General features: G+C 43.9%; 1 non-coding gene across 1 annotated transcript; it reads right to left on the bottom strand.

Annotated features, from left to right (window-relative positions):
• Window positions 1-6139: 6139 nt before the first annotated feature.
• Trnat-ugu (transfer RNA threonine (anticodon UGU)) lies at window positions 6140-6214 on the bottom strand. The gene has a single exon. It is a non-coding gene; the product is annotated as a tRNA-Thr (tRNA).

Below are 6214 nucleotides of genomic sequence, written 5' to 3'. Positions count from 1 at the left end.
TATGAGCAAGAAAGTTTCGATTCTTGTCAGATCGAACACTTGGGAAATAGTTCTTGAGTTTGTTGAGAGTCTTCACACAAGCCTCCGACTTCATGGTTGACCTCTTCGGCTACGCATCTATCGCAAAGACTGTCAGCATGACTGTTACGACCAGACGAAACTACAGTCTTCCAACCATAACTGTAGACTATGTAACTGCTCTGGAAGATGGATCATTGAACAATAACGTAGGAAATATTAGTCCAACTTCCTGGCAGATTAAAGCTGTGTGCACGCAAGTGCTCTAGGTTCGCAGAAGAGCTTCTCTGAACTTTCGAAGGAAGGAGACGAGGTACTGTCGGAATTAAAGGAGGACGGGTCGTGAGTCGTGCTTGGATAGCTCAGATGGTAGAGCATTTGCCCGCAAAAGGCAAAAGGTCCCCATTTCGAGTCTCTGTGCGGCACACAGGTTTAATCTGCCAGGAAGTTTTATATCAGCGCACACTCCGCTGCAGAGTGAAAATCTCATTCGGGAATATTAGTCCAGTTTACATCAGCAAAGACAAAAAGATTTATTTGACTTAACACAATCCTTGATAATTTACAACTGTCATTGTGTCTTAAAGGGAAAAGGAGACTTGAACGATTTCTCGACTTATCGCCCTATTCGACTTCTCTGCCATACTATAAAGATCTTTGAACAGGTACTTGATAGCAGATTCAGAAGTTTTGTCTCTCTAACACCAAACCAGTGTGGATTTGTTAAGGGATGTAGCACCATCGATGCTATACATGCCACGCGCCTTGATGGAAAAACACAGAGAGAGAGACAGAAGAGTGTACACATGGCATTTCTAGACCTAGACAAGGCTTCCGATCGTATGCCACACAATATTATTTTGCGAGCTCTTCGCTGCCATGGCGTCCCTGAAGAGTATGTAAGCTGGGTGCAACTTCTGTACCGTGATTCCACTAGTTCGGAGTCCTGCTGGAATTTCTCCGCTCTTCGATGTGACTTTGGGTGTTCATCAGGTTTCTGCCCTTTCACCATTGCTAGACAACATTCCATTAGAACTACTGACGGCCTTGGGAGAGCCAGTCCTGACAAAACTCTACCATCTGGTGAGCAAGATGTATGAGACTGGCGAAATACCCTGACACTTCAACAAGAGTATAATAATTCCAATCCCAAAGAAAGCATCCTGATTTAGGTTTTCCGTGATTTCCCTAAATCGCTACAGGCAAATGCCGTGATGGTTCCTTTGAAAGGGCACGGCCGATTTCCTTCCCCATCCACCCCTCACCCGAGCTTGCGCTACGTCTCTAATGACCTCGATGTCGACGGGACGTTTAATCTCCTCCTCCCCAAAGAAAGTAGGTGTTGACAGATGTGAGAAATACCGAACTATCAGTTTTATAAGTCACAGCTGCAAAATACTAACGCGAATTCTTTACAAACGAATGGAAAAACTGGTAGAAGCCGACCTCGGGGCAGATCAGTTTGGATTCCGTAGAAACGTTGGAACACGTGAGGCAATACTGACCCTACGACTTGTCTTAGAAGAATGATTAAGGAAAGACAAACCTACATTTCTAGCACTTGTAGACTTAGAGAACCACGGACCTTGCCGTTGGTGGGGAGGCTTGTTTGCCTCAGCGATACAGATAGCCGTACCGTAGGTACAACCACAACGGAGGGGTATGTGTTGAGAGGCCAGACAAACGTGTGGTTCCCGAAGAGGGGCAGCAGCCTTTTCAGTAGTTGCACGGGCAACAGTCTGGATGATTGACTGATCTGGCCTTGTAACACTGACCAAAACGGCCTTGCTGTGCTGGTACTGCGAACGGCTGAAAGCAAGGGGAAACTACAGCCGTAATTTTTCCCCAAGGGGAAGCAGCTTTACTGAATGGTTAAATGATGATGGCGACCTCTTGGGTAAAATATTCCGGAGGTAAAATAGTCCCCCATTCGGATCTCCAGGAGGGGACTACTCAAGAGGACGTTGTTATCAGGAGAAAGAAAACTGGCGTTCTACGGATCGGAGCGTGGAATGTCATAACCCTTAATCGGGTAGGTAGGTTAGAAAAGTTAAAAATGGAAATGGATAGGTTAAAGTTAGATATAGTGGGAATTAGTGAAGTTCGGTGGCAGGAGGAACAAGACTTTTGGTCAGGTGAATACAGGGTAATAAATACAAAATCAAATAGGGGTAATGTAGGAGTAGGTTTAGTAATAATAGATAAAAAATAGGATTACGGGTAAGCTACTACAAACAGAATAGTAAACACATTATTGTGGCCAAGATAGACACGAAGGCCACGCCTACCGCAGTAGTACAAGTTTATATGCCAACTAGCTCTGCAGATAATGAAGAAATTGATGAAATGTATGATGAGATAAAATAAATTATTCAGGTAGTGAAGGGAGATGAAAATTTAATAGTCATGGGTGACTGGAATTCGACAGTAGGAAAAGCAAGAGAAGGAAACGTAGTAGGTGAATATGGATTGGGGCTAAGAAATGAAAGAGGAAGCCGCTTGGTAGAATTTTGCACAGAGCACAACTTCATCATAGCTAACAGTTGGTTCGAGAATCATAAAAGAAGGTTGTATACATGGAAAAAACCTGGAGATACTAGAAGGTTTCAGATAGATTATATAATGGTAAGACAGAGATTTAGGAACCAGATTTTAAAATGTATTCCCACGCCCGGGTTCCCGGGTTCGATTCCCGGCGGGGTCAGGGATTTTCTCTGCCTCGTGATGACTGGATGTTGTGTGACGTCCTTAGGTAAGTTAGGTTTAAGTAGTTCTAAGTTATTGGGGACTGATGACCATAGCTGTTAAGTCCCATAGTGCTCAGAGCCATTTTTTTTTAATTCTAAGACATTTCCAGGGGCAGATGTGGACTCTGACCACAATCTATTGGTTATGAACTGTAGATTGAAACTGAAGAAACTGAATAAACTGCAAAAAGGTGGGAATTTAAGGAGATGGGACCTGGATAAACTGAAAGAACCAGAGGTTGTAGAGAGTTTCAGAGAGAGCATAAGTGAACAACTGACAGGAATGGGGGAAAGAAATGCAGTAGAAGAAGAATGGGTAGCTTTGAGGAATGAAATAGTGAAGGCAGCAGAGGATCAAGTAGGTAAAAAGACGAGGGCTAGTAGAAATCCTTGGGTAACAGAAGAGATGCTGAATTTAATTGATGAAAGGAGAAAATATACAAATGCAGCAAGTGAAGCAGGCAAAAAGGAATACAAACGTCTCAAAAATGAGATCGACAGGAAGTGCAGTATCGGTAAGCAGGGATGGCTAGAGGACAAATGTTAGGATGTAGAGGCTTATCTCATGAGGGGTAAGATAGATACTGCCACCAGGAAAATTAAAGAGACCTTTGGATAAAAGAGAACCACTTGCATGAATATCAAGAGCTCAGATGGAAACCCAGTTCTAAGCAAAGAAGGGAAAGCAGAGAGGTGGAAGGAGTATATAGAGGGTTTATACAGGGGCGATGTACTTGAGGTCAATATTATGGAAATGGAAGAGGAGGTAGATGAAGATGACATGGGAGATATGATACTGCGTGAAGAGCTTGACAGAGCACTGAAAGACCTAAGTAGAAACAAGGCCCCGGGAGTAGACAACATTCCATTAGAAGTACTGACAGCCTTGGGAGAGCCAATTCTGACAAAACTCTACCATCTGGTGAGCAAGATGTATGAGACAGGCGAAATACCCTCAGACTTCAAGAAGAATATAATAATTCCAATCCCAAAGAAAGCAGGTGTTGACAGATGTGAAAATTACCGAACTATCAGTTTAATAAGTCACAGCTGCAAAATACTAACGCGAATTCTTTACAGACGAACGGAAAAAGTGGTAGAAGCCGACCTCGGGGAAGATCAGTTTGGATTCCGTAGAAATGTTGGAACACGTGAAGCAATAGTGACCTTACGACTTATCTTAGAAGAAAGATTAAGGGAAGGAAAACCTACGTTTATAGCATTTGTTGACTTAGAGAAAGCTTTTGACAATCTTGACTGGAATACTCTCTTTCAAATTCTGAAGGTGGCAGAAACCAGATGGCAGTTATAAGAGTCGAGGGACATGAAAGGGAAGCAGTCATTGGGAAGGGAGTAAGACAGGGTTGTGGCATACCCCCAATGCTATTCAATCTGTATATTGAGCAAGCAGTGAAGGAAACAAAACAAAAATTCGGAGTAGGTATTAAAATCCATGGAGAAGAAATAAAAACTTTGAGGTTTGCCGATGACATTGTAATTCTGTCAGAGACGACAAAGGACCTGGAAGAGCAGTTGAACGGAATGGATAGTGTCTTGAAAGGAGCATATAAGATGAACATCAACAAAAACAAAACGAGTATAATGGAATGTAGTCGAATTAAGTCGGGTGATGCTGAGGGAATTAGATTAAGAAATGAGACACTTGAAGTAGTAAAGGAGTTTTGCTATTTGGGGAGCAAAATAACTGATGATGGTCGAAGTAGAGAGGATATAAAATGTAGAATGGCAATGGCAAGGAAAGCGTTTCTCAAGAAGAGAAATTTGTTAACATCGAGTATAGATGTAAGTGTCAGGAAGTCATTTCTGAAAGTATTTGTATGGAGTGTAGCCATGTATGGAAGTCTAACATGGACGATAAATAATTTAGACAAGAAGAGAATGGAAGCTTTTGAAATGTGGTGCTACAGAAGAATGCTGAAGATTAGATGGGTAGATCACATAACTAATGAGGAAGTACTGAATAGGATTGGGGAGAAGTTTGTGGCACAACTTGACTGGAAGAAGGGATCGGTTGGTAGGACATGTTCTGAGGCATCAAGGGATCACCAATTTAGTATTGGAGGGCAGCGTGGAGGGTAAAAGTCGTATAGGGAGACCAAGAGATGAATACACTAAGCAGATTCAGAAGGATGTAGGTTGCGGTAGGTACTGGGAGATGAAGAAGCTTGCACAGGATAGAGTAGCATGGAGAGCTGCATCAAAGCAGTCTCAGGACTGAAGACCACAACAAATAAACATTCATCCTTTGCATGGATACGGTAACAGTGACATACAGACTTCACATCCCTGGACCCTTGTTTATGTAGATGATGTGGTACTTGCCGACCAAGCCCGCCCTGACCTCCAACACCAGGTTCAAGCGTGGAAGGACAGACTGGCTGAAAATGGACTGCACCTCAATGTCCAGAAGACAGAGTACCTAGAATGCGCCTCCCAATCCAGAGACACCATAAGTATCGGCGAAGAAAACCTGCAGGAGACCGTGCAGTTGAAGTACCTAGGGTCTGTCGTCGCCTCAGACTGCGGCAAAACTCTTGATACTCGGATGAGTGTGGATGCCGCTTGGCTCAAGTGGAGACAGGTCGCTGGAGTCCTCTGCAATAAAAATATATCTCAGTATCTCAAGGCAAAACTATAAGACCATGCATGGTACGTCCAGCAGCAATTATTGGGACTGAGTGTCGCTCTATGACGAATCAACAGGAATAAATGTTACGCACCATGGGGATGAAGATGCTTCGATGGTCCATGAGGCTGACAAGATGTGACCACGTAGAAAATACAGGGTTTGTGTCGCGCCGATCACCAACAAAGTGAGGGGAGCCCATCTCCGCTGGTATGGCCACGTCATGAGAAAGCAAGACAACTCAGTTTCAGAAACAGCGCCCTACATCAACCCAGGAGGAACAAGACCACCATGAACACCGGCAAAGAGATGGACTGACAATGCCAGGGGAGACAAACACGTTGTTGGCTTAAGACCATAAGATGTCAACGACAGGGAGAAATGGAGGATATGTAGCAAGACAGCAGACCCCGCAAGTCGGGATTAATGCTTGGAAAGATTGTCTCTTAAAGTATCATATGGTGCACTAATTAACAAACCCTTCTCTTGAAGTAAAATGTTCAATATCTGCAAAAGCATATTTCCGTCCATAATTAAATGGACACCCTAGCTGCAAACAGGCGTTGATGTACTTCATTGGGAACATGTTGAAAATGTGTGCCCCGACCGGGGCTCGAACCCGGGACCTCCTGCTTACATGGCAGACGCTATATTTCCGTCTATAATTAAATGGACACCCTAGCTGCAAACAGGAGTTGATGTACTTCATTGGGGACATGAAAATGTGTGCCCCGACCGGGACTCGAACCCGGGACCTCCTGCTTACATGGCAGACGCTCTATCCATCTGAGCCACCGCGGGC

This window comes from Schistocerca nitens, chromosome 10, assembly GCF_023898315.1.
Source record: "Schistocerca nitens isolate TAMUIC-IGC-003100 chromosome 10, iqSchNite1.1, whole genome shotgun sequence".
NCBI lineage: Eukaryota > Metazoa > Arthropoda > Insecta > Orthoptera > Acrididae > Schistocerca > Schistocerca nitens.
Note: the sequence above shows the minus strand (reverse complement) of the source record. Positions and strands in the feature narration are given on the sequence as shown.